The following is a 13,250-nucleotide window of genomic DNA, read 5'->3' as shown; positions in this document are numbered from 1 at the left end:
GGTCCATGGAACTGTAGCCAACCTCCCTGGGCGCGGCCGCAAGAGGAAAATCGACCCCAGAGTGAACAGAAGGATAGTGCGAATGGTAGAAAAAGAACCAAGGATAACTGCCAAAGAGATACAAGCTGAACTCCAAGGTGAAGGTACGTCAGTTTCTGATCGCACCATCCGTTGCTTTTTGAGCGAAAGTGGGCTCCACGGAAGAAGACCCAGGAGGACTCCAGTTTTGAAAGAAAAACATAAAAAAGCCAGACTGGAATTTGCTAAAATGCATATTGACAAGCCACAATCCTTCTGGGAGAATGTACTTTGGACAGATGAGTCAAAAGTGGAGCTTTTTGGCAAGTCACATCAGCTCTATGTTCACAGACGAAAAAATGAAGCTTTCAAAGAAAAGAACACCATACCTACAGTGAAACATGGAGGAGGCTCGGTTATGTTTTGGGGCTGCTTTGCTGCGCCTGGCACAGGGTGCCTTGAATCTGTGCAGGGCACAATGAAATCTCAAGACTATCAAGGCATTCTGGAGCGAAACGTACTGCCCAGTGTCAGAAAGCTCTGTCTCAGTCGCAGGTCGTGGGTCCTCCAACAGGATAATGACCCAAAACATACAGCTAAAAGCACCCAAGAATGGATAAGAACAAAACATTGGACTATTCTGAAGTGGCCTTCTATGAGTCCTGATCTGAATCCTATCGAACATCTATGGAAAGAGCTGAAACTTGCAGTCTGGAGAAGGCACCCATCAAACCTGAGACAGCTGGAGCAGTTTGCTCAGGAAGAGTGGGCCAAACTACCTGTTAACAGGTGCAGAAGTCTCATTGAGAGCTACAGAAAACGTTTGATTGCAGTGATTGCCTCTAAAGGTTGTGCAACAAAATATTAGGTTAGCGGTCCCATCATTTTTGTCCATGCCATTTTCATTTGTTTTATTATTTACGATATTGTGTTGAATAAAAAATCAAAAGCAAAGTCCGATTTCTATTAAATATGGAATAAACAATGGTGGATGCCAATTATTTTTGTCAGTTTCAAGTTATTTCAGAGAAAATTGTGCATTCTTCGTTTTTTGTGGAGGGGTACCAACAAATTTGAGCACGTCTGTATGTGACAGGACACTGAGCTATGACGTCCCCAGACCACGAAAGCAGGTACTAGAAGTGAAAAGCACTGGTGCGTGTTTTTATTCAAACAAAAAGTAAATAAAAAGGTTATTAAAAAAAAAAAATACTGCTCACAGAGCAAAATAAAAGCTTTAAACAAAACAAAGTCTCGCACACTAAATATATACAGTGCTGGTCCCTTATTTTCTTTTCTTTTCATTCTTCTCAGCTCTCTCACGTACATCCTTCCAAACACACCGCCTTAAAGACAGAATTTCCCTCCCCTTATATCCCATGTGGCTAGAGCCTAATTAATAATCAATTATTCAATAAAGGCTCCAGCCACATTCTCATATGTTTTTGGCAGAGGTGAAACAGATCGCAATTAAAGGCAATTTTAGTACGAACATTTCACTTTTAAACAAAAAACTTTGTTTTCAAGCCAAAGGAGTCTAACTGAAAAACAAACAAACAAACAAACAAAAAAAACAAACAGTTAACACAGGTTTCCTGGATGTTTAAATCTGTTTTTGCTACAGTTACAATTTGAATAGGAAGTTAAATTGCAAGCCACAGCAGTGTGTAATCAATTAATGAAATAACTTAATAACTTAATAATCATCTCCAAAATATTGATTTCTGCTTATCAATGTATTGCGTTTGCACTTTCTGTCACTGACATTCACAACCTGCATTTCTTAATAACGTGCAGTTAAGGCCTGGCACGTGTGTCCACTTAATATTTGAGTCCAGCTGCAGTAGTACAATTAGTGGAAAAAACACACATTTTTTTAAAATTATGCTATTATGCTAAACTGAAAACCTGAAAACTGTTAATATACTAAAGGGAAAGCACTTGTGAAGCTGAATCAAGAGTTTCAATGCAGAGTTCCTGAAATACAGTACGATTTATTTGTACACCACATTGAGACTATTTTAACGCTCGGGAATCGGACAATGCAATGTCTTTGCCAGAACTCATGAAGGCTTGTAAAAAACATGACCTGGGACTTCTGTATCCTGATGTATTCCACCTACAGGTGCTTTTGGCCACGCTGTTACAGCTGCAACTGCAGAAAGATGTTTCAGTGTTAAAAAGCTCCACAGCGTATGGACTTTCATTGAAATGGCGAGTGAGTGTAATGCTATTTATTTATCAACACACACACACATATACTGTTTAATGTGCCCGGCAATAGCGGTCACATTTTTATTCCTGGTAAATATTGCCTTTTCTGTATTTGCATGCTGCTAATAAAGTCGTGTTTGACTAAATTATTGTGTTGAGTAAATACTTTCAGGTCAATCCACAAAATAACACTCATCTGAAACGGTTAACAAAAAGCTGCAACGTAAGGGTGAATTGATTGTAATCAATTTTTTTTTTTTTCACATTACAAGAAGCATAGGTTTTTTCACCCTGTACATGCTGGAGGAATATAAATAACTTATTGTATCAGATTAAAAACCTCACACAATAACCAGACAATCATATATCTCATCAGAGTCATAGACGAGAATTGAGGCTGTATCAAGCACCGGCCACATGTCCCAGTAGAAGCTTCTCTTGAAAACCACAAGCTTATGTAGACAACAGGGCAATGACGACTCTCAAATTGTGGTTAACCAGTTATAACCAGGCTCAGATATGATTGTGAGTTAAAAAAAAACAAACAAACAAACAACAACACTGTTAGTTCGTTTAGCATTTGAAAGTTAAAGATGCGTTTATTATTAATAAATGGTTCCATGTTAGCTGTTTAGATTTAGTACAGGGAAGGAGTGAGTGCTACTAAAATTAAACAGGTGTCTTTAAGTGTGAAGGTATTGTGAGGCTACCATTATGGATTATGGGCCTTGCTGGTGAGATGAATGTTAAAAAGCAGTTAGAATGTAAGACCATGTGACTTGGGGTGTTTGTTCTGAGATGACGTGGCTTACAGAATAGAGAGCTCTGAACTCTGCAAAACTTGTTTTTTGTAGGAGCAAAAGAAGAGTAATACAATAATAATGTCCACTCCTAAAACAAGTGTCTCATCTAATGACACATGTTTACAGCGACCTTTGGCACCCAGAATGGTAGCTTCTTTTTCTAGATTTATGATGCCATTGTGCAATACCTTTCTAGATTTCAGGTTAGGCCAGTGCCACTTTGGTATGATTAATGTAGTTCCGTGTGTCAAAATGCATAAAATTCAAGGGACAAATTGCAGAATTGTCATCTTACTGAGATAGAAACACACTTCCTTATCTCCTGTAATCCTGTTGCAAATCTCTTGTTAAGAAATGCATATCACACTACATCAAAACAAATAACGCAAGGGCCAATGAAACTTGCTAACAACAAAAAATGCCAACCAAGGACAGAGTTCAGAACTCCATCAGTGCTTCTCCATGATTGTCAAAAGTACATTCTCAGGAATTTCAAAACATACATCTCTGAATAATCTCAAAACAGGTTTATCTGTTTATAGTGTACATTTGTATACATATAAATTATAAATGCAATATACACGTTGATATACATGCTTCCAGACTATGGCTGACAAATCACTGAAATCTAAGCAATGAGCTGAGCTCTTCATTTAGATCAATCAATAAACCCTTAGCCGGAGCCTTTCTAAAATTGGGTTTCAGAAATGTTTTTTAGGAATAAATGAAAATTATATTTTGAGAATGCACTTTTAATTCGATCATATATCTTACTAAGTAAAACTGTCAAAAAAATATAACCGCATTACATAGTGAAGCCATAGCATAATATTAGACATATACAAACAAATATTAGACAAATATAATAACAACATTGAGGAGGTAAATGTTTGCCCCAGATAAGATGAGTCTTTTCACAATATCTTTATAAGAAAAAACAGCATTAAAATGTTTTGAGAAAACCTAAAGAGGTCACCTTGGAGTGTTGCTTTGCTCTTGAAACAGTTTACTCTACTGTTCAGACAAAGACACAACTGGTTGTTACAGACAGAGGCACTACTTATTAGTAAACTGCATTATACAGGCTTTGAGAATGCCACTTGTAGAACATATTTAAGATCTATGCCTGTTTGTATTCTGGGGTGCATACAAACAGGCATGCTTAACATCATTTGAATATGGTACATGATTGTCCTGAATTGTTGCAACATTGGGACCTGTAAACCTCGTTGTCTATGAGTGAAAAGTTCTGTTAGCTGACTGTTCCTGCTCCCTATTGCCAGCTGGATGTTCCTCTTTCGAGCATTGCTGTCTCTGCTGAAGGTCTTGGTTCCCAACACTTGAATCACGACTTCATTTCAGAACCAACCTGAAAGAAAATCAATTGGGGTATTTATTCTTTTGTTAATATCTTTCACTTTGACCTTCACAAAATCTCTACTGTAAGTGAGTGCCGCTTCTCTTTTATATAAATCACAGATAGGATGCATTTGTTTCTCTGTTGGCAAAACAATTTCTCTCATTGCTCACAATGAGATAATGTAATAATAAAAGGTTTGTTTATTTCTCAAAAATAATAATTCCAGTCCTCTTGATGTGATTTTCAATAAAAACAGTTTAATTCTGGAACAGAGGAAAAAGCAATGAAACACAATACAGAATGTACAAATCTTCAAACAAAACAATACTGTAAGTTTAACGCTACAGGACCCCCCAGCGCCATCAAAAGAAAATACTGGAAATACAGAGGTAAAGTAGCCAACAAAACCAGCCCCCCTTCTTCCCCAGCTGAAGCCTGACACCTTGTCTGTGGGAACCTGACTCTGTCGGGTGTGATCATGTTTTTTAACACCTATGGCCAAATCCGCTCTATATAGGGGAAATAGCACCTTGCAAACCAGGATCTTCCGCCCAAGCTCAAAGGGTACTCTGAACTTCAAAGTGACCAGATCTTATCCTGTTTCTCTAGACAGACAGGGCTTTTGGCAGTGTGTGAGTTTACAGGAAGAGAGATAATTAAGGATTTATTCCTTCTTACTATAACAAGAGAATTGTGAAATTGTTAAAAATGTTAGCCCATGTTGTTGCATGGTCTGAGTGATACATTCAGCATGAAGGAAAAGAAAAGTTGTACAAACACAAGTATGTGTGTACCCCAGTTGAGAGAAAGGTTTAGAAATACAAGCAGCAGCCTTAGAAAAAAAAAAAAACATACAAACATAAAACTTTACAGCTCTATTTGACAAAAGGAGCTGCAAGGTTATGGTGTGTGCTGGATGGATACAGAAACATCAATAAATCTGCACTGCAGGCCTATGGCAGCACTGACAACGGGTGGGTTCCACTCATCTTGCCGAAGCACCACACTCGGCCATAGGCGGAGCAATAGCTCGAGTCTGAGGCGGACTATAATTCCATGCCTCCTCTGATTTTAAAAGTGCAGGCACTGTTTAGTGTGTGCAGCTCCGCTATTTTTGCCTTGCACTTAATGACTGCCTGTGCATCATTCGTTTGCTCTTTCATTTTATTTTATTTTCTAAAATGTAATTGGCTGTCAGCATTAAGTGCTGCATCAGAGATTCTTTTTTATTATTATTATTATTATTATTATTATTTATTTCTTAGCAGACGCCCTTATCCAGGGCGACTTACAATCGTAAGCAAATACATTTCAAGTGTTACAATACAAGTAATACAATAAGAGCAAGAAATACAATAACTTTTGTTCAAGCAAAGTACAAGTGTGACAAACCACAATTCAATAATACAGCAGATAATAGTGATAGTTACATCAGGATATGATTAAATAGTGATAGTTACATCAGGATGTGATTAAATACAAAGTACTACAGGTTAAACACTTGGCAGATTACAGTATTCTGAAGTACAGGATTAAGTGCAGTAAAATAGGGGGCAGATAAGAGCAAAATAAAGCACATCTAAATGAAGGGTGATAGTGTCCCAGGATACAAACAGAGGAGTTCTACAGGTGCTGTTTGAAGAGGTGAGTCTTGAGGAGGCGCCGGAATGTGGTCAGGGACTGGGCAGTCCTGACATCTGTAGGAAGGTCGTTCCACCACTGCGGAGCAAGGGTGGAGAAGGAGCGGGCTCTGGAGGCAGGGGAGCGTAGCGGAGGTAGAGCCAGTCTTCTAGTGCAGGCGGAGCGGAGAGATCGAGTGGGGGTGTAAGATTTTTAACATCGTCTTGTAACCAATGATTTTTTTGTTTAATCTTGCATGCATTGTCCTGACATGAAGTTATCTTTTTTAATTGTATCTGCACTTTGTGACTTGTCTGCAAGTCCAGCAGTACAGTAGCTACTTTTCTTTTTTTCTCAAATTGGAGCTGAAAACAGTCTTCTTTTTTCATGTTTCTCAATAATATTTTGATATAATTTCTCCCATTTTCCTTAATGGCAAAGAACAACTATGGCAAAATATGTTGCTCCTATTCTACTAGTTTTGGGACTCTGCTATTGAGCCCCCGTACCCTCAGATTAAGTTGTGTGCTACGCACTATGTCCAGACACTGTCTGTCGCGGCAATAACACCTCCCAACTTTTCTACTCGTATGGTAGTGTGCTCTGGCAAAACTGTGGCACTTATACCCCCTCACAGCTCTCTTCAGCCACTCTTTACACTACCCGTTCGTTCTCCCGCTACACGCTTTAAATCCAACACTATTTCCCTACCTATAGTAATTAGGTTATAATAATCCTTATTTACCAATAGGTTCTCTATATGCAATTCACTGCTAGTCAATTTTAAAATCCTGTTCCCTGTTCACTCCTTACGCTAGGAGTGAAAAATGACTGACGTGTCTTAATGCAGGGTAGTCCTGACTTCTTATTGAAATTGAATAGCCGTTATTCTAGATCTTTTTATGTCTCATGTCCCTTTGTGATCACCAATTTGTAAGAAAACAAGGCCTAATATTTTCTTAAATATCTATTGATATAGACATGAGAGTAAACATGACCAGACACAACTAACAATTTCAAATCACTGTAATCAGGTTTTATTATCAACATACAGGTCAAATGATACAGAGAAATTCACTACTTCTAGAGTTTATGAATTAGCCCTGATACAGAGTAACAGATGAAGTAAAATACTTAGCTATTAGCGCTGGACAGTTGGAGCGTGTCAGCCTCTCTCCTATTTTTCCAACTGTGAGTGAGTTTAACATTGTAACAATACATAAACCCACAAACCCCACCCCAGCCCACAATATATACATTCAATATATACGCTGCTGCACATTCCTCAAATGTGCTCTTATCCTGCGATTTCCATGTGGAGCGCAAGCAAGTCCAAATTTGTCACTCCCGTGAGACTAGCTTGCAGGGGGTTATACAGTGCCATGAAAAAGTATTTGCCCCCTGTCTGATTTTCTGCATTTTTGCACATTTTTCATATTGTACTTGGTCAGATTTTTCTGTGGGTTGTAGTAGTATATAGAGGAAGTCTGAGAGAAAAAATGACACTTTCTTTCATTTGTTTGATGTGCAAGGTAATCAAACATGCAATCTTCAGGTGTGAAAAAGTTATTGCCCCCCCCCCCCCAGTTAACTCAACCCAATTAAAGGGATAATTAGGTGATTATCCCTAATTATCCCTTTAATTGGGTTGAGTTAGTACTTTGGTTAACAGCCAGGCCTGATTTGTGCCAGCCCTGCCCAATATAAATCTGACTAACTTTGGCCCTTACCATCAGAGTGAAGTTGTCAGCACACAGGTTCTAGAGGCACATGATGTCACGAACAAACGAAATTCCTGAAGACCTCCGGGAAAAAAGTTGTTCCCTTTCAAGTCGAAAATAACCATCAACATGAGATATTGCCGTCAGGCAGCACCGGTAGGCTGAGCTTTTATAGCAAAGCTGCCGATAGGCCCCCACGCCAGCTGCAGTGTAAGCCCGCCCCCCTGGGAGCTTACTTAACTGCGCGCGCGGGGATGCACTTCCTCTTTTGTCTTCAGCCTTGGTACGGTAGGTAATAGATAATAGAGCTTGTTAACTGATTGTACTCGATAAGCTTTACGCTTGAGAAGCTGGTTAATTACCCCTTCTCTGAGTTTATTTCAGTTATTGTGTTATTTAGAATTATATATATTTTCTTGTTAATATATATATTTTTCCTTTCGCTTTGCTTCGGCATCGCGTCTTCGTGGTCTCCCGTCTTCCTTTTCTTATTGTTATTATTATAATATATAATTTATATTATATTTATTATTGGGTTTTTGTGTATATATATATTGTTATATATATTTTTTATTGTATATTGTTTGGGACGCGTGTTGCGTTGGCCTTAGGCCACGCGCATTATTGCAGCCTCGGTCTTGCTTAGGCTAGACCGCGTGTGTGTGTGTGTGTGCGTGCAGCCTGCATTGCAGTCTCCCCCCCCCACCGCGGCGCGTTCTACCGCCACGTGGCTGCTATTGAGTATAGCCCACTGTCTTACACTATACGTAGTGTCTGCTGCAGCGTCCAAACAAAATAAAAAAAAATAAAATAAAAAAAAAAGTTTTTTTCCCATACAGTATAAGGAAGACGACCACCAAGTGCATTAACTGTTGCCCTTATAAGCAGCACAACACCTTGTCTTTCGAGACTCAGACACAGTACTAGAGCACATAGCGTCTCCGCTTTGCGGGTCAGCTGACGTGGATCGTCTGGTGCAGTACACGCGCCCCGGCGCTTTCGGTGTCAGCGCTTAGGCGCCTGGTGTAGAGCTTCGGCGCCTAGTGCTTGGGCTCAGTGCACGCAACGCACCTGTGCACGTACCTCGACGCTCGGTGCTCGGTGCCTCGGTGCACGCACCTCGACGCTCGGTGCACGCACCTCGACGCTCGGTGCACGCACCTCGACGCTCGGTGCTCGGTGCCTCGGTGCACGCACCTCGACGCTCGGTGCTCGGTGCCTCGGTGCACGCACCTCGACGCTCGGTGCTCGGTGCCTCGGTGCACGCACCTCGACGCTCGGTGCTCGGTGCCTCGGTGCACGCACCTTGACGCTCGGTGCTCGGTGCACGCACCTCGACGCTCGGTGCTCGGTGCCTCGGTGCACGCACCTCGACGCTCGGTGCTCGGTGCACGCACCTCGACGCTCGGTGCTCGGTGCACGCACCTCGAAGCTCGGCGCTCGGTGCCTCGGTGCACGCGCCTCGACGCTCGGTGCTCGGTGCCTTGGTGCACGCACCTCGACGCTCGGTGCCTCGGTGCCTCGGTGCACGCACCTCGACGCTCGGTGCTCGGTGCACGCACCTTTGGTGCACGCACCTCGACGCTTCAGTGCACGCACTTGACGTTTGTCTTTCAGTGCTTGGTGCACGCGCCTCAACGCACCTTAAAGCTGTTCGCTTGGTGCTCAGTGCTTAACGCTCGGCGCTCCTATTACTGGCACGGTACGCTTCGGCATACAACGTGCTGCACCATGTCTTTTCACCGCTGTGTCACCTGTGGGACGAAGTTACCGGCTAATGACCCGCATGAGGACTGCGTGTCCTGTCTGGGGCCGGAGCATGCGGCATCTGCTTTGGCAGATAAAGCCTTTTGCACGTTATGTGCAAGCTTTCAGACGCGCACTCTGCGTCGTAGGGCGAGGAGAGCAGTCGGGGATCGCTCCCCTTCATCTGGGTCGTCACACACCCTTTCCGCCCCGCAGCCTTCTTTGGCTTCCCCGCCAGCGAAGCTGCCTTTTTCCAGGAGTTCGCCTTCCCAGGTTACCCCTGGTCAACGATCTCCTGACGTTAGGCGTAAGAGAGACCGCTCCCACAGCCTTTCTGTAATGCGAGGCCCTTCTCCTCGCGGCGAACGCCCCCGTCAGATCTCGAGATCCCGCTCTAGATCGCCCCGAAGGAGAGGACGTTCCCGATCTCCTCGTCGCGACAGGCGAGGTGGTGTAACTGAGCTCACCAATAAGATGTCTCAGTTTATGGACCTTATGATGGGGCAGCAATCGCTGCTCATGTCCCTTGCCACAGCTCGGGCCGCAGAGGAGCCAGTCAGACCGGCTGTCAACCAGCCGATCATCCTACCACAACCCCTGTCCGTTCCAGTTGCGCAGCAGGACGCATGGGACGTGGATGCTATCTCTCGAGATGCATCAGAGGGTGAGCCTCTCCACGGAGAGGATAGTGTGGAGGCAGAGCTCACGTCCCACCACTCAGAGTCTGAGATGGAGGTAGGCGTAGATGACTCTTTATGGTCCCTAGTAGAGCGGGCGACGCTTCCGGCCTTCCCAGACTTTGTTAAGGAGGTGCAGTCCACTTGGGGGACTCCAGCCTCCGCCCCGGCAACCTCGCGTAAGGCGGCTGCCTTTACCATGCAAGGTGCGAGTGAAGCGGGTCTGGCGTCATTTCCGCCAGTTGGCGCTGCGTTCGCAGCGTTGGTGAAGTCACCAACACTCTCTGGGTTGGTGAAAGACCCCACCTGCCCTAACAAGCAGTGCAGGATCACTGAGGTGCACCTCAAGAGGGGCTATTCGGCGGCTACAGAGGCAGTTAGGCTGTCCAATCTGGCCAGCCTCCTCTCAGTTTATCAGGCTGCGCTAATAAAGGATCTCCCAGACTACCCTTCGGTGTCTCTGAGAGCGGAGTTGGGGCTAGTTGCCCAGCTGCTGGTCAAGCTAGCCCAGCTTAACGCGCGGGCCCAGGGCAGGAGCATCGCGTCTCTGGTGGTGGCCAGACGACAGCTCTGGCTCTCGCAGGCGAGAGTCCAGGAGCATGACAAAGCTCCCTTGTTGGATGCCCCAATTACACCGGGGCACACATTTGGCCCAGCGGTGGAAGAGATGCTGCAAAGCTCAGCTAAGGCTAGAGAGGCATCACAGCAGTTGGCTACGATATGGCCGCGTAGGCCTTTCCAGGTCAAACGCCCACAAGAACATCAGTGGCGTAGAACACCACCGCAACACCAGCCGCGTCCAGGGGGTACTAAGACCTCCCCGGCGGATACAGCAGCGCGTGGCCAAATCCCAAGGGGACGACCGCAGCGCACAGGGTGGCGACCTAGAGGAGGCGGCAGACCACGCCCTCGTGGCTCTGGCCAGGCCCCTCGTGAGCGAGCGAAACCTAAGCAGCCCTGAGAAAACCAGGCAGCCATTAACCCAACCCTATACTGTTCCACAGCTTCTGTTTTGGCAACAATGCACCAGCGATATCTGGGTGCGCAAAACTATACTCACCGGGTACACCCTTCAGTTCCGGTTAAAACCCCCCCCCTTCAGGGGGGTGGTGGTAACTGTGGTGAAGGACGTGGTTCAGTCCTCAGCTCTGAATGTGGAAATACAGGCATTGCTCAGGAAGCGTGCCATTCAACTAGTAGACCCTGCTCTGACCGACCAGGGGTTCTACTCCAAATACTTCCTTGTGCCAAAGAAGGACGGCGGGCTCCGCCCTATTCTAGACCTGCTTGTACTGAACAAATACCTACGGGTGTTGTCGTTCAGGATGCTCACGCACAGGCACATTGTCCAGTCTGTCCGGCAGGGCGACTGGTTTACCACCATAGATCTGACAGATGCGTACTTTCACGTTCCTATCTGTCCGGGTCACAGGAAGTATCTACGATTCGCATTCCAGAGCAGGGTCTACGAGTTTTGCGTCCTGCCATTCGGCCTGTCTCTAGCTCCTCGAACCTTTTCGAAGTGTATGGATGCCATTTTAGCTCCTTTGCGGGCTCAAGGCGTCCGACTGCTGAACTATCTGGACGACTGGCTCGTCTGCGCGCAGTCAAAGGAGCAGCTGGCACAGCACACAGTGATGGTTACAGACCATCTTCAGCGGCTAGGTCTGAAGGTCAATCCAGACAAGAGCCGCCTCGTGCCCAGCCAACAGACCGAGTTTTTGGGTCTGCATCTGGACTCAGTGTCCATGGAAGCGACCCTATCGACACAAAGAGTTGCCTCATTAGAGCGGTGTCTCTCCCTATTCAGGTTGAGAGAAACAGTCAGCATGGAGCTCTGTCAGCTCATGCTGGGGTTGATGGCTGCCGCCTCGCAAGCCCTTCCTTTGGGCTTACTACACCAGAGACCTCTGCAGGCCTGGTTCAATGCCTTCGCGTTGCACCCGCGGAGAGACAAGCACCGCAGGTTGAGGGTATCCCGAACCTGCTGGGAAGCATTACGCTGGTGGAAAGTTCAGTCGAACATCCGCCAGGGCGTGCGCTTGGGTCCCATCTTCCGAAGGGAAGTTATCACAACCGACGCTTCCAACCAAGGTTGGGGAGCAGTCTGGAACGGGACAGGGACCCGTGGAGTGTGGTCAGGACCTTGGAGGTCAGCCCACATCAACGCTCTGGAACTCAGAGCAGTGGACCTCGCCCTTCGGCACTTCTTGCCAGTGCTTCTAGACAAGCACGTGTTAGTGCGGTCAGACAACACCACAGTAGTGGCGTATATCAATCGCCAGGGCGGATTGCGGTCCCCCGGTCTTCACCGGATGGTAACGCGGCTGTTGCTCTGGGCTCAACCGCGTTTAGCCTCTCTGCGTGCAGTTCATCTGCCGGGCAGAGTCAATTATGCAGCGGATCTCCTGTCCAGAGGAGGTCCTCTTGCGGGCGAATGGCGTCTTCACCCTCGGGTGGTAGAGCGCATCTGGGAATGGTTCGGCACAGCGCAAGTCGATCTCTTCGCTTCGCGAGAGACCACGCACTGTCCCCTATGGTTCTCGGTGAAGGACCTCGACAGCCCCCTGGGGGTGGATGCACTGGCTCACTCGCCAGGGCTCCTGTATGCCTTTCCACCGATTCTGATGCTCCCCGCCTTCTTGGAGAAGGTCAGGGTAGAGCGAGCGACAGTGATTCTGATCGCTCCTCGGTGGCCTCGGAGAATATGGTTCCCGAGTCTAGTGCAATTACTGCACGGTCGCCCGAGGGAGCTCCCTCTGCGAGCGGACCTGTTGTCCCAAGCTCAAGGAGAGCTTTGGCATCCGAACCCCAAACTCATGCAGTTATGGGTTTGGCCCCTGAGCGGGAGCGCCTGTCAGCCTTAGGGCTTTCGACTGCAGTTATATCGACCATCCAGAGTGCGAGAGCGCCCTCTACTAGGTCGCAGTATGCGTATAAGTGGCAGTTGTTTCAGAGTTGGTGTCTGGCTGAGAGCCACGACCCAGTCTCCTGTCCCATGGCAGTAATATTGCAGTTTTTACAGAAACTGCTGGATGAAGGGAAATCTCCTTCTACACTTAAAGTGTATTTAGCCGCCATTTCGGCTTGT

This window comes from Acipenser ruthenus, chromosome 3, assembly GCF_902713425.1.
Source record: "Acipenser ruthenus chromosome 3, fAciRut3.2 maternal haplotype, whole genome shotgun sequence".
Taxonomy (NCBI): Eukaryota; Metazoa; Chordata; class Actinopteri; order Acipenseriformes; family Acipenseridae; genus Acipenser; species Acipenser ruthenus.
Note: the sequence above shows the minus strand (reverse complement) of the source record.